Below are 15,732 nucleotides of genomic sequence, written 5' to 3'. Positions count from 1 at the left end.
GGAGGAGAAAACCACACTAGGCTTTGAAGCAGAAGATCTGAGAAAATCCAATTAAGTTAAAATGCCATTGAAATTCTCTTATAACTACTTAGACTTCTTAGTAGTGTACTTTGAGTACACTAGTAAGTAGTGACTTCTTTTAGTGTACTTTGCTGCAATTTGATATTTCACCTTCACACCTTACTCTAATCAAAACTGATGTAAGAGAGTGGCTTTTTTTTTAAATTACAGTACTGGAAGAGGACCAGTATTGTAGTACTGGTAATACATACCGGAACAAATATGGCATTTAATAGGTCCCCAATTTAAAGTTAAATTCAGAGGGTTTTGACCTAAAGCTCAACAAAAACTCCACAGGGATTCCCTATACAAACATACAAAATGCACCCTTCATTGAGAGTCCAGGCAGAAAGGAGTGACAGCACAGGAAATTGTTCTTGGAGAACCCTTCTACTTGTCAGTCACAGGCTGCTGCAAACCAGGAAGGTTAACACACCATCTAATTATTTGATGGGATTCATATTCCTTCACAAATGTGATGAATAATGCAAGTGTGTTGAATCAAGCCAGAGGAAAATTGTTCCTTCTCCAGCCTATTATTAACTCCTTGTGGTATAACGTACTTGTAATCCTAAAATGGTTTGGGTTCAAAGGGACCTTAAAGATCATCTAGGTCCAACCCCCCCACCGGGGGTAGGGGTGCCACACAAAATGAGTTTGTTCTGTGACATTTTAATCTGTGGGTGGATGATATTTGTATGTGAGCAATTTTAACTGTTACACGTGCTTCTCTTTACATATGACTTGAAATGAGAGAACAGAAAAGTACCCTTTCCACCTGGTTTTGCCCCCTGTTTAATGCAGGTATGTTCCCTACAATAGGTATTTCCCTATACTCTAGCTTTGAAAGGCTATAGTGATGGGGCTTAATCTGAAGAGAGGAGCACATTACTGGGATGTGTTTCCTGATATTCTGGCTTTATTTCCCATTGTTTTTCATTACTCCTATCGCACGTCCGTATGTGTCCTTGAGACTATTCAAAATACTTTCCTGTTGCTAAGCCTAGAGTATCAGTGCATATCTTTAATTTCTGTGTACTGCTTTTATTTTTACTAAGTCAGACTGGATTTTAATTGTGACTTATCTTCAGTCCTATACAGAGCCCCTTTTTTTGCAATTTAGAAAAAGGCTATTTTGAGCACTGTCCTTTTTTTTCTTTCCTTTTTTTTTTTTAATATAAATGAGTGTTCAAGCTCAGAACTCCATAGAAATTTAAACAACTTATGCACAGCCCTTTGAAAGCGCCCACCGCTCCCAGATTTTCTGCTGCAGCCAAAGGAGAGTCCAGCTTTCCAGTTCCGATTTCCCAGGGGTTCGGAGGAGTGCTGCTTCCCAGGGCAGTGAGCGGGATGGGGGCCGTGTGCCCTCTGCTGGGAGAGCTTTGTAACGTCAGGCGTTCCTCTGGAAGCGCCGTTGCCGCATTCCAGGATGTCCTGCGCGGTTGATTACCAACGTGCTTGAGTTGGCATTCCAAAAGAAGTTTCTTTCGGTTGCTCCTGGGAAAACTCATGTTGCAATTTCAGAGCGTTGAAGGTAAATTAATCTGCATCTCGAGGTTACAATTAGGTTTATTAGAGCCTATTTGTCTTTACTCTTCCTTGGTAACAGGAGAGTTCTACGTCAGTAAATATTTCCTTGGGATTTTTGTCACTCTTTGGCTCCTCTTATTTACTCTTACATGTACATCTTATCACGGTTACAAAGGTCTTGTAGTCAAATAAGACACAATTCTGTGGTTGTCTGTGACAAATGAACCTGTTTCATTCCTGTATTGTGACTTATTTAGCTTTCTAATGTTCAGTGGTATGAAGACTTTTTTGTGTGTGTGTGACAGTGAAATGAGCAATTTATCTAAAAATAAACAGTGAAGTACGTGAATAATAAGTAAATGAATAATTTGTCTGTCATCTTTCTGTCAGGGAGCTCATTGTGCTTTGCATTTGCGTCTTATAATTTTATATACAGTAGGCTGAAGCACATGACATGTATTTCCAAAAGTCTCAGTATGAGTCTGTGGCAGAGCCTGAAAAAGGAATCAGGAATTTGTGTTCACTGACTCATCCCAAAGGTATAAGTGTGCTACTTACAGGAATTTTTGAGGATGCGAAAAAACAAAATAATCAGTGAACAAAGGTTTTTTTCAGTTTCTGGTTACAACACATTGAGCAAAGCTAGTCTGTAACAGGATGGGGTGTCTGGAGCTGCTCCTTTGATTTGGCCAGCTCTAAAGGAGCAGTAAGAATATGATCCTGAGGAGTCCTGAGGAGGCTTTTGTTCTGCAAAAGGCCTTGATGCTCTTATATAGGATGGTGATGTACTTAAGCCAGGGGGAAAAGTAACTCTAAAGTTGGCAGTATTATAACAAAAAACTTCCCAGCTGACAATGTCAGATGATCTCACAGCTAGGAGGAGCTTTCAGACTACAAAATATTTGGACATGCTGTCCTGAGTGCAGATCTTGTAGCTCTTCTGAACCTCTTGTAGGCATGGTTAGAGTTCTTTAGGCTGGATCTTAGTCATTGTGTATGGCTCTCACAATGCACACCATTTTTTTTTTTGGCAAGTGTGATAAAGGGCTTTCTCAGTACTTATTTCTAGCCTTGAGCAACACTCTGCTACCAATGGATATGGTGTTGTTCTGAAGAACCTGACATTTGTGGCATTAATACTGTTGTGATTTCTTGCATTCTGCCTGTGAATGCAGGCCCTGCTGCCAAGAACTTTCTGACCCTAGAATACTTCTCAGCTGTGTGCCAATGTTGATATTGGACAGTTTGCCAAGCCAAGGCCAAACTGTTTGAAATTTAATTTATTGGAAGCTTGTTAATTTGTCATGCGTATTATCAAAAAAGTATTGACAGGGTCTGTTCTTCTGTTGCATTCATATGTGAAAGTAATTTTTGTCTTCTACTTTTTGTAGCAGCTAAATCAGCCAGAATTCAAGTGTGAAGGCTTTTCCTAATTTAGAGGAATTTTAAGAACTGGAAAATTATGCTACGTAACTAGCTATATTTGAACACGTCTCTGAATTTACATAATAAATGCCTGACTTTTGCAGTTAGCAGAACTAAAATATGGAGAGGATCAGAACATGATTTAAACACTGTCTTACTGCTATCTCTCATTTCTTTTGTTCAGATGTGTTTCTTTTGTTCAGATGTAATGGGAAAAAAATCTAACTATTTCAGTACTGGAAAGAGCTCAAGACATGGATTCTGATCCTCACCTCCCTCTGTCTTTAGGTATTATCCTCATTTCACAGATGGACAAAGTGAGGGAAGCAACATGTGGCCTTTTTTATTAAAACACTTGGAGATTTGCTAGTGAAAAGCATATGAAAAAGCTACACACTTCTTATACAGTTATGTAGCTTTTCTTTAACATATCCAACTACTTTATCTCAGGCAGACTGAAAAAAGGAAACATAGCTGGGATAATGTACCTGCCTGCAGAGCATTCTGATTAAATTATACACCATAAAATTATACTTGAGTTGGTCATGTAGTAAAAATAATAATAACAATGATAAAAAGAAAAAAGGATGCTGCCTTCAGGAGTGCCCTCAAGAACTCCAGGTAATTTGTGGGGTTTTTTTATTCTAATGGCTGTTATTTCTGATATATGGAAAATACTCCCTGGAAGTGCATTTGGTTCCTTGTCTTCTTTTGCTGTCCTGCTGTTGGAGAGTTCTGCATTTTAGATTTGACTGGCATATACAGCAAGAGGAAAAATGAGTTTGAAGAATTAGGGTTAGGAGACAAATTTGTTGTGAGCAGCAGTGAACAAACATTGCAGTACCTGAGAACAGGCATGGCCTTTGAAGGAAGGTTTAGTAATTTCAAGTAGATTTCCATAGGTGCATATTAGTAAAACCGCTGTAACAAGTGTGCAGTGGAGGGGGAATGTAGGTAAATAGAACTTGCCATACTCTAGTTTGGGCTGTGTATAAATTATCCTCTTCATACAGCACAGTCTGGGTAACCAAAAGGATATGTTTAATTCCTTTTTTATTTTACTGTGCTACTGATTGCTTCCCGTGGAATCAATTAGACCTGCCGTTTATGAGAGGAGCGCACTCATTTCCTTGAGGTAGCTCAATTACTGTGCGTGTTGCCCAAGACCAAGTCTTTGACCCTGGTGTTTGGAAAGCAGGTGAACTGCCCTGCGAGAACGGCGGCGCGGTGCTGGTGAGGGGCAGTGCGGCAGCCGAGCACTAGATGCCACTCTGAGGCCGCAGTAGGAGCTTTGCTCTCTGCAGCATCCAAGCGGAGAAGGCTTGGAGCGACGGCTCCCGGAAAGCCCCGTGTGGGAGGCAGACAAGACGAGCTCCTTGCATACCCCTCCGATGACGCTGGGAGAACAAACAGCGAAAAGGTGAATCAGGGGCCACCGGTAGTGCATTCAGGCCCCACGTGAGTCAGGGCCAACAGCAGGTGCTTCGGATGGGAACTGAACCTCCAGAGTTAGCAAATAATCTCCCGGCTTCAACGGCTTTGTGCACAGGTGTCCCCACTTCTGACCTATTAGCCAGATGGGCTCAGAAGGAAGGAGGAAGAGCAAGGTGAAAGGGCAGTTGTAGCTCACTGGATGGGATTTCATGAGAGTTTAATCATGATCTGAAGATCCGTGGTTCTTACAGTATTTCTGCTGGTATGGTCGCTCTGCAGGTACGTCTGTAAAGGTCTGTCATCAATAGAAATACAATACCCCCTCCTTCATCATCCCCATACATGTCCTAAATATTGCAGCATTTTGCTGAGAACCAGGCATCAAAACTGTCTATAATCTGACTGAACTAATAATGGGCATGAGTCACAAACCTCAGTGTGGGTTTGTGCAGTGGTATCTCAAGAAAGGTTTGGCTTGTTGTCAAGATAAAGGCTAGTTGTACAGTTTGGATTCAGATCAAGGCTGAAATGTGGAACAAAGTTTTGATGGGGCAGCATCTTTTCTGGGAAGTGATTCTGCTTTACTGAACAATTTGAAAGTGAACACTTTCTGTGAATGACCCATACTATACATCTTCTAAAATATACTCCCAGTTCATGCAATGTACCATTAGCAACACAAACACATTGCTTCAAATTACTGAAGAAGCTGTGAAGTACTGAAGGGGTAGTGAAAGCATATATATATGCTATATATATATATGTGTGTGTACATATATATATATTTCCTTTTGTATGGAAGGATTTACCAATGCAACAACATACTTTTGAGTTAACTGTATGGCTTGTAGTCCTCAGCCTTGAAGATGAGTACATGTCAATCTGTAGGAAACAGGAAGGGATGAATCCTGGTAAAAATCCCAGTCACTGATGCGTATTATTTCTCTTCAATTACTTGGTATTCCACATAATCAGGAATAGTGTGCAATGCATTGCTAAGTGAGTTATGTTGGTCTCAAATAGCAGGCTTACAGAGAAAATAAGATTTTCACTGCTATTAGCTACAGGAGACTTTTAGGTGGAAATGGTGGAGGTACACGTCTCGCAGCTGAGTTTTTTTGAGTGCCAAATTCATGGGGAAACTAGCATTGCTTTGGTGGCCTATAGTCTTGTGCAACTCTCCCATGTGAACTGTGATTAGATCCAAACCTGTTGGGGTAGAAGTTTGTGTGTGTGAATTTGACCTTAACAGAGTTAAGTACTTAAAAATAACTGCTCTTGGCAAAGTGCAAGTATAATGCCTTGTCTGGCTGTTTTATTCTCTGTACCATTGGTCTATCTAATAGATACTTGTTACAGTAAATATCTGTTTAAGTTAGCTCAAATGGTAGAGGGTTCTATTTTTGGTGCTGAAGTTCCTGTATTTGCTTCTTTTTGTCCAGTTTAAACACCTGTTACATTGGGATTATAAACCCTACTAGTGAAACAGCCAACATGCCCTCAAAATCTAGTGATGCTTGAGTAGCCAGTTTCTAGTAAAACATGTCAGAAAGAAACATTCTGTCTTTCCTGACACCATCTTCCTTCTGAAAAAATTACCTTCTGGCAGAGTGATTGTTCAGTAATGTACAGAAAGCCCGTATGTATTTCTTTTGTGTATCTATGAGTACGTGAAGGTATATTGTCCTGTGGTTGTCTGAGCCCACTGAGTAATCCATCTGGGGTCCCTTAGGTGTGTGAGCTAAAGCCTGGATACTTATGTAAGGCAGGATATTGGGTCAGGTTTTGTTTTCCATAACTTGAATTTAAATGTAGAAGTTACTACTTTGAAGTAGAGCATTCTCAGGTATTAAGGAAGGAGTTTGGTCTTTTGTATTTAAATTACACAGCCATTGAACACACACACACACTTTTATCCATGAAGCCACCCAAGACCTAACCTGGAATTTCAAGGTTTTCTGTCGGCAACATCCATCTTCTGCGGCCTTCCTCATATTAGCATTGATCTACAGGGGAAATAGAGAACACGGCTGTGTTATTATATACCCGACTGCAATTTCTGTTCCAGTGATTGAGTGTACATACAGAATTTTTGAAACATGGCCATTCTAACTTATTTTGTCTTCCTGTCAATAGCATGGCACTTGTCCAAATTATGGATCAATATCAGCTGATCTTTTTATGTTAAACTGTAATGAAGTTGCCTCTCTTAATGGAGATGTGATCTTGCTTCAGGCAATGCTTTTAACTGAGAACTTTTGGAATGGAAATGGGGGAGAGGGGAAACAGAAGCGGAGGAATGAGCAAAAGCCAGAGTGGAGAATAACAGCTTTCCTTCCTCTTTTTGAAAGAAGTAGGAGTGGGGTAAGAGGGGGACTCAGATATGAAGAGAGCCAGCTTGTTAGGACTTTTACTAGCATGGGTAAGAACTGTGAGCCTCTACTTTCTTCGAAGTACTGTCAAAAAGCCAGTAGTGGACACTAGGAGTAAGAGCCCGGCTCTCTTGAAATTTCATGCAACATTACCTTTAATTTCTGTTTTAATTTCTGTTCTTTTTTTTCTATTTCACTCTGTTTCATAAAGTTTGTGAAATCAAATAATTGAAAGAAAAGAGAAAAAATGGGATGAGGCAAGGAATGGGGAATGAGAGATGTAAAAAGGGATATTAGATCAGCCATTCTTTCCCTTGAGGGCAGGATGGGATCATCTCTACAGTGACTTCTCTGGGTCTATATCTAGCTCTAAAGTGTTTCAGGGTATCAGTGTTGTGTGTGAGCTGTACACAGAGTAGCTGAAGGCCTATCATTTCATAGGTGTTCACAGGAAACTCTTCAGAGTGCCCCTGCTTTTACTTTATTCTTATTTCACTTTCTAGGACAAAACGTAGAGGGGAACTTTTTCAATCCCTTTTATAGGGTAAAAGTTCTGTGGAAGAAAGAGATGTTGTGTCAGGCTTTTGGAAAAAGAGTCTGTGGGGGACTATACTAAGTTTATTTGGTGGGGAAAATGGTGAAGAAGGGAACCTGGTGGGTTTAGAACTGATAATCAGTGGCTGAAGTTAGCAGACACTTTCTTTTCTAAGAGCAAAGTGATGCTGGTATTTTGGAGTGGTCTTCTGTGAACTGTTTAAGTTTCTTTTGTGGCTTCTCCTACAATTGTCTCTGAGTCGCTCTGTCACAGCTCAGTTTTGATTGCTATGAATATGTGCAAGCTGGAGAACCCAGAAATGCTTCTGATTCCAAGTGTCTTGTTTGTGTCTCTGTCCATATGGGAAGGGAGGCAAGAGGCCTGAGTATATACCAGTTCCTCTTAGTTTCTCTGCGGTGGCAGGTGGGCCATCAATAGGGAGGGAGCTGTTGGACACACCAGTTTCTACCTTCTCTTCCTCTTAATCTTTTTCAGCCCTACAAAGCAGGGTAGGAAAAATAGCAAAACATCAAAATGCATCCATACGTTATATTACTTTTTATCTGCAAAGGTCTTCTCTAATATTTTTGCTTTCATTATCTCACCCTCTTCAGTCAGAAGGATGTTTCACTGCTGTTTTGTCTTGGCACTTACCCAAATTGTTTGGTGAACTGTATGAAAGCAGTATTAGAAAAAATTCTCAGCCATCTTACACCCCAATGCATAGATGGGAACAATGTTTGCAATAAAAAAGAGGGGATCTTTGCATGAAAATAATTCTTAAATTGGAGTTATCCAGCAGATCTTCTTAACTGAGGGTATTTTGTAGGAGGCCTAAACTTTTTTGCTTTTATGAGAGATTTACATTCAGCCTGTTCTTCATTCTCTTTTTTTCATTTAATGCTTTTCCACTGTTTCTACTCTCTTTCTTTTTCTTTTTTTCTCCTCTTTTTCTTTTTTTGTAGTTGTTGATTTGTTTGTTTCCCTGCCTCCCTCTCCCCCACTTCACCAGACTATATAATTTTATAAATATTTTGGATTCAGGAAGCTCTGTATATTTGTTTTTCTAAATCTTATTGTTATTATTATTCTTAGGGTTACTTTATGGAAGCATCTAGAACGATATATACAAACACAGTGTTGGATTTGAGAAGCACATGACAAGATCTTCATAAGAATTGAATATGATTGGGTAGGGCTGATAAACTGAGATAAGTAAGGGAAATTAAGGAACTAAGCAAATGGTTTATTTACTGCCAAAGAGCTGAGTTGGAAACTGAATTTATATTGCACAGTCTCATGTAGATACCTTTAATCACAAGGATATGCCTTTCCTTCTTGGAGCCTTAAGCAAAGAATACGTAAGCAAGACCTCTCTGTTTTAGGATAATGCTAGAGTAAATAATGAAAAAGTTAAGACTATAATAGTGAAGATGTTTTTGAAGTTTCAGTCTTTGGTATCCCGTTCAGTTTTAGTCTTCTACACTCCAAGGTCCCTATGATTCAGTTAGTGAATTTGTACACCTTTTTTGTCCCCCTACACACAAGATTGGCTAATTATAACTTTGGGGGCGTCTTTATGGTAGTTTTGTGCCTCCAAGCCTACAATATCTAAGTATCTCAAGAAACATTCATGGTTTTCAAGGCCTTGGAAAGTGAGGGGCAGTGTTATTTCACTTGTGCTGAGGCAAAAGACAGTAATGATATTTGGGGAGTGGTATAATTATGGTAAATCTGGATGAAAAACACTCTTCTTGTTCTTTGGAAAAACTTCAAATTCTGAGAAATTGTTCCTTGTAGTGGATGAGAAATTAAATTAAATTATGATAAGTTTTTATTAACTACAATGAGAGAAAACCTCCAGCATTAGTTTGGATTTGCAGAGAGAATTTAAGATTTTGCTGATCTTAAACTGTCAAATGGAAATGACTAGCTTCTTTTTAAAAAAGGCTTAGTATTGGGAACAATGTTAAATATGAAAACTGGATTTTTTCATACAATAATGTTTTAATTAGTATAGTTTGTCAAAAATGGTTGATCTCTGAGAAAAAAAGTTTTGTTTTGCTGAATCTACATTTTCAGCCTGAGAAACATGTAAAAAAATCCAAGTAGCTGGATTTCCAAGTAGTTCTTGGCAAAGAAAGTAGAGGGAAGCCACAGCTTTTTGTGGATAGGTCTTTCACAACCTATATTACAGCTTTAATCACTTTAGTAATGGGGGGGGGGGGGAAGAAGAGTCGTACATAGCTTTTCAAACCTGTTTGAAAACAGTTTGATAACCTGTTGGTGTAAATCACCGAAGCTGCACTGATGTCAGTTAAGTCTGTCTGGCAATCTGCTCCTAACTGTGCCACCAAGCTATAGGTTTTTTCTGAAACAAAAAAAGCACAGGTATTATGTATAAGTTAATAGACTATACTGACAGGAGATGGTATTTTCCTCAAGCCTGTGAAGGAAGGTAAAAGAGGCAAGAAGCAAAACTGGGAGATATACAAAAAGAAAAACGAAACCAGACTAAAACTCCGCCCCAAACCCAACAAAGAAGTTACTTGCCCTTACCACTACAATCTTGTTTTTGGAGACCCAACATCAGTCACGAAGCAGATGCTGGCAATGCTCCTGCTCAGCAGGAGACTATAAACATGTCCCAGGACCCCACGGTTTATGTGACTATTTACACAAGCGCAAAGTAAATGGAAGTGGTTATCCCTGCTAGCTGGTGCTCATGGGTACATGGGCTCCATTTGCTTTGCTTCAGTGTCAGGGGCAGCAGGGTAGGAGTGAGCAAAGCTTAGAAAATTCAGCCCAAGGAAAATGAAGTAGATTATTGGATGTTGAAGTAGGATATTTTCAGTAACTGATCTGTTGGTTTTGCTTGCAGCACCAAAAAAGGTGGAGGATATGGAGCAAGTGGGAGGATAATTCTGTTAGTTTAAAACCAGCATGTTTTTTTTTAGGCCTGAAATACTTGGATTTAGTGTGGTTGTTTTTTTGTAGAAAAAAATAGTAAAATTGAACTAAATTTTCAGAAAGCATTACAGATTAGAGTTTTAAGGGGTATACATTTCATATTCAGCATATCAGACTGAATGATCTGGACTTTCAGAAAGCTTGCCGAGGCTGAAATAGCTAAACAATTCAGAAAGAGATTTGCAGTCAATGTAAATCTGCATTTTAAGAACTTGCTCAATCGTTCCACATTAGACAAACAAACCTTTGTTTTACATCATCTACATTCTTATTTCTGAACTGTTTCATACGCAGAATACTTGTAAGCATGGGCCATTATGCACAGACTATTGAATGAAGACAGATTGTGAAACTGGAAAGGGGAAATTTAGTTGTAGCCTAACTTTACTGATAGTAAGAGAGTTACGCCACCAAGGAATTTGGCCCACTAGTTTGGAAATTAGAAGTCAGACTTAATGGGTGTAAAAAGAAGAGGAGCAGTCATGAGTGTTGAAACATTATGTGGGAGAATTGTGTGCATTACAAGGGAATAACATGATAGAACTGTAGTTCAGGGACTTGTCTGTCTTTTATTAGCAAACAGGTTTAGCTGGTTTAAACCCATCCTTGGCAAAATTTAGTTGATTCCAGTGGATTTAAACCAAGGATTAATTTAATCTTCAGTTTTCATAGTCCTCAAGCCCAGAATGACTATTAGTTTGTATACTGTGGCCTGCCACAGGCTGCAGAATTCCACCCAGTTATTCAGCATCAAACCTAGTAAGTGGTATGTTTTGAAAAAAGGCATCTTTCTGCAGTGAAATTTCGGAGGAAGTGCTGTTGGACATTTGCTGGGATGATCAGTTGTTCTTTTTCTTGAACAAGGCTCAGACTTTGGTTCTGTTCCTAATTCTCTGGCAGTCAAACTTCCTCTCCATGCTCTAATTTCCCTGCCTATAACTTGGAGATAGGATATTTAATCTTGTCTGGAGATAAACTTAAATTCCACAGCAGAAGACTGATAAATGTGAGTAAAACATCATTCTGTGATTGTAGTCTGCTCTCTCCTGTATCCCTTTTGTTCTTCTCCATTTCTCCTTCTGCTTTTCCCATCCATAGATCTCTGATACTTTTACTGAATGTAGTAAATGATGAGCTGACCTTCTACTGCCTTCTAATTGTACCTACTAAAATTTTATCTATTAAAAAAAAAAAAAAAATTAAACCAATTTTCTGTAAAATTGCATGCATTCGAACAGAGAAAATACCAAGATAGCCTTTCATTTGTTCATAAAACAGCACTTTGAGAGCATGTGCTGTTGCTGTTATTTACAAAGCTGTGTAATGAGATGGGAGGTTCACAAGGGTTTTTTTTGTTTCATGTCACATTTCAGCTTTCTTTTAGTAATTACTGTAGCAAATCTGTCTGCTGAGGATCTCATAGTTGTGTCATTCCAGCCCCTGGGATATTCATGCCATACTGAAGTTGGAATTCAGATTTTTTATCTCAAAACACATGGTTTCAAGTGCCCAGAGACAGTGGTATACAGGGCTTGTGTTATGTTTCTACCCAGGAGAAACTGTCCTGCAACTGAGGGACTTGGTTCTGGATTGTCTCCTGCTTCAAGCTGAACATTTGCAGCTCTCTATGCAAGTACAGAAGAGAACTGACTGATGTTTTCCTTGTTTCTAAGTTTTCAGGACAGGGACTGGCAGCTGGAGTCTTTGTAAAGAAAGGACTCATAACCAAATTGACCCATGGGACACAGCACTTCAGTAGAATTCAATATTATTATAGTGACAGGTACCTTAGGAGTGAGATCTAAAGATTAGATTATACAGCAAATGGAAGCCCCAGTTTTCCAAGTGTGACATCACTGACAGGAAAGGCTCAGGAAGAGGGTGCAACCTCTCTGCTTATCTTGGTTTAGCATTTTATTAGATGGTAGGATCAGTCTGGTCCCTATTGTTTCCACAAACAATATGAGGCTCTTGTGTGCAGTCTGCTTTAGGAAGGGTTGGTCCCTCTCAAGGCCTACCAACAAGGGCTCTGCAGTTGTTCTTCTTCCCCTGTTATTTGCCAACTGAATGATACCACAATCACTGTTGTCTTTGCCTCTGTAGGCTGTAGGGATTGGTAACGGTTGCTATTTTCCCAACACCTTTTTGGTGCTTTTCCTGATCTCTCTTCAGCTGATACTCCTAGATCCCTTTCTCCTGTTCCTGGTGGTTTGGAAGGTTTGGTCCTGGGAGCTTGTCCTGCCTCTCCATCATTCCCCTTTCCTGGTGCTGCCCTGTTGCAGCCTTGGTCCCTGGGGGCTTGTGTGTCCTGCCTCACCAGCGTTTGCCTTGCCTGGTGCAGCATTCAAGCGACACCTTAATAAAAAGCTTTCCTCCCTTATCTCCTCTCTGCTGCTGTGCCACTGGGCTGGGGATCGGGTTCCCATCTCTTTCACACGCACACCTGGTCATAAAACACTGGGTTTGTTTTTAACCTCAAACCAGGGAGCTTTAATTAAAGAGACAGTGACCTCTTTTATGAGTTTGCTCGCATAGGGTTTCAGGGCTATTGTCACATACAGCTCACATAACAGAGCACCATTGCACAAAGCTCCATTTACACATCCTTCCCCGGCTTTTTTCCTCTCCTCTTTTTGTTTTCCAAACGCAGAAGGAGGTTGTTTTCTTGTTTACCCCTAGGCAAAGTTGTTTCTCATGTTAGTAGCCTATGGCTAACAGTCTCTTTGAAGAGAATCTACCTTTCTTACTAACAACACATAGATGTCATTAGACTTGGAGAAATGTTATTTTTTAATCTATGTAGGAAATAATCTCCCTCACCTTAAATTTGCTGGATATGAATGACTAACTAAAATGGATCTTATCCTCTCTTCTGTTCTTCTTAGCTGGTTCACATACCTGTATAGTGGAATTTGTGTGTTTTTTATGACAAATACTTTTTTATTATTCACTGTTGTATTTACCTGTATTCATTAATTTTCAGGTGCAATAAGTAGTCAATAGCAAGAAATAGAATTTTTTATTTTCAAGAATGATAAGTGCAGAGCCAGACACTAGAACTTGTCCACAATTTTACACAGAATAGTTTACATGTAATTTAAAGAAAAATTTTCACAAATACAGCCGTGTGTTCCCATGCACTTGTATTCAAAGATACACAAACAGGAAGACACACAGAAGTGTGTACACAGACCAGAACTTATTTGAGGTATGCAGACTTCTGAAAAAGGCACTCATGCACAGAAAAGAGACAGCTGGGACACAGATACAAGCAACCACATAATTGGCAGAATACAAAAACACACACAGAGGATATGGACACACAAAAGAAAAAAATAATATATGTAGAAGAGTGTCGTTGCCCTCCGCATACACCTTGTATGTAGACCTTCAGAAACAAGTACAAGAACAAGCCTGCAGGAAAACATGTATGTAGAAACTTACACCCAGAAACTCTGTAAGTAATGTATAAGTTACTGTGGACAGGTCCTGGGACTCTAACTGTTCAGGTGCTGGAACTCTCACTGAATTGTGTAAGGTTTTTGCTTTCAGTGGTGTTACTTTCAGGAAAAGCTCACTAATATGAAAAAATATTACATGGTTTAACTGCAAAGATTGTAGATATGAGAACACATGCCCTGACATATACAGATAGGTAGATACATATTGATGCAGATAAATTTTTTTTTACTTAATATATTAATACAGATTTGCCTAGACACAAATATACCACACACACAGACCCTTAGACACACACAGATATACCCATGTCTATGTTCATTGAGAGAGACTCACTCAATATCTGTGTATGTGTGTGTTGGGAGAGGGTCATAACCTCCTCCATTCTTCTCCTGAAGGGGTTTGGATAATGAAGGGAAAAGAAATGAGGCCTGGGGCTAATTTGTAGTGGCATTTCCTGGCCTCTCTTATGCCAATGAAGCTCCGTTTCATCTTTAGCCTTATCAATTCTGCAGTCATGTGGCTTTCCGCTTGGACGCCTCTGTCTCTTCACCCTCCTCCCCAATCTCCGATGCTAATGGAAACTTCGTTAATGCCATTAATCTGCTGACCAGGACAAGTCAAAAACATATCCACACAATCTGAGCCAGGGCTGCAAGCGTCCTGGGGCTGCCAAACAGAGGCACCCCCTGTGTTCATTGCATTCCTGAAGGAACTTCATACTGATTTATTTCTTTCTTTCCTTCTCTGCTTTATTCCTTGACAACATTGCATCCTTCAGAACAGGCATCAAGTAGATGGCCTTTTCTTCCTCATCCCTCATCATGATATTTCTGCAAGAATCCTTTCCCCAGTTGTAGCACTAGTGCCTTCTTTCAGTGCCCCCTCAGGACAGCCTTTTTGTTCTAATGCTGTCTTTGGTGACCAACTTGTTATTCCTCTTGCCTAACACAATTTCATAACTATCCAAATGTTGTGTGAATCTGCCTGGGCTGGTCTAAAATAAAAAGCATTCCACTCTACCTTGGTATTAGCAAGTCTGTCATTAGCCAACCACTGTTATTGTTATTATTGTTCTAGTGGCAGTTGGTATTAGTTCTGTTCTGGAAGGGCTGTGCTGTTGGGGTGCCCTGTCCTCTGAAATGTTCTCAGCCCCCCAAAATCACTTTTGAGGAGTGAGGGCATAGCATTACTTTGCATTTTACAAGTAGGCCAGGTTTTGAAATGCTTCACCATTGTCTTCTATCACAATCGAGTATCATTTTTGGTGACGTACCATTCTCTTAGCTATGACTTCAACTTTCCCTGCCTGTGTAGCACACCTGCAGAAACTTGAAGCTCTGAGCAATGACTCACCATCTCCTTATTTCATAGTATTGTCCAGTGGCTGAGCATGTGGAAGTTCCATGTGTTGGGATTATGCTGGCTGAGGTTTCACCGAGAAGAGAAAATAGACTCTGTTTGATACTTGTTTTAGGAAAAATTTCTGTGATAATCAGAGTTCATAGCTAGCTTGTGAGAATGTCAGGATGTTGAGTGATCTGTATTTGATCTAGGAATCTTTATATACGTAAATGAAATAGTGACAGTGGAGGAGGAAAAGACAGCTAAGAAAGGCATGCTGTCGGAGTTGTGACATATGGATATGTTTAGAAAAAAAGCATCAAATTGATGAAAACAAGGAGAGAAGTTGGCAGTTCAGCATGAACTTTGATGATGTCAGGCTAAATCTGGAATGATATTGGCTATGACAGAAGGCTGAGCCTTAGTTGCCACCTTCACACAGACATCACAGTAAAAAGGGATTGTTTTACAAGGAGAGAAGACAAAGAAGTTTTAAGTTCTTCAGTGCTGGCAGGGGTTGAAGTCAAAAGTTCATCCTCATGTAGTTTTGGGTACAGAGAATGCAAGTCATTTTCCACCAGCCAGGAGATGCTCCACTGAGCA

General features: G+C 39.8%; 2 long non-coding RNA genes across 3 annotated transcripts in view; one reads left to right on the top strand and one right to left on the bottom strand.

Annotated features, from left to right (window-relative positions):
• Nucleotides 1–1,194: 1,194 nt before the first annotated feature.
• Nucleotides 1,195–15,732, top strand: part of LOC113975780 — a 211,767-nt gene continuing 197,229 nt past the window's right edge. For both annotated transcript variants that reach the window (XR_003536916.1, XR_003536915.1), the window contains exon 1: nt 1,195–1,594. This is a non-coding gene — a long non-coding RNA (uncharacterized LOC113975780). The remainder of the gene's footprint in view (nt 1,595–15,732) is intronic.
• LOC113975785 lies at nt 9,678–15,231 on the bottom strand. The gene is made up of 3 exons (XR_003536922.1): nt 15,142–15,231; nt 13,147–13,224; nt 9,678–9,727 (listed from the first exon to the last, which is right to left on the bottom strand). It is a non-coding gene; the product is annotated as an uncharacterized LOC113975785 (long non-coding RNA).

This window comes from Neopelma chrysocephalum, unplaced genomic scaffold (assembly GCF_003984885.1).
Source record: "Neopelma chrysocephalum unplaced genomic scaffold, ASM398488v2 Primary Assembly neopelma1_143, whole genome shotgun sequence".
Classification (NCBI taxonomy): domain Eukaryota; kingdom Metazoa; phylum Chordata; class Aves; order Passeriformes; family Pipridae; genus Neopelma; species Neopelma chrysocephalum.
This window is presented reverse-complemented; position numbering and strand designations above follow the sequence as displayed.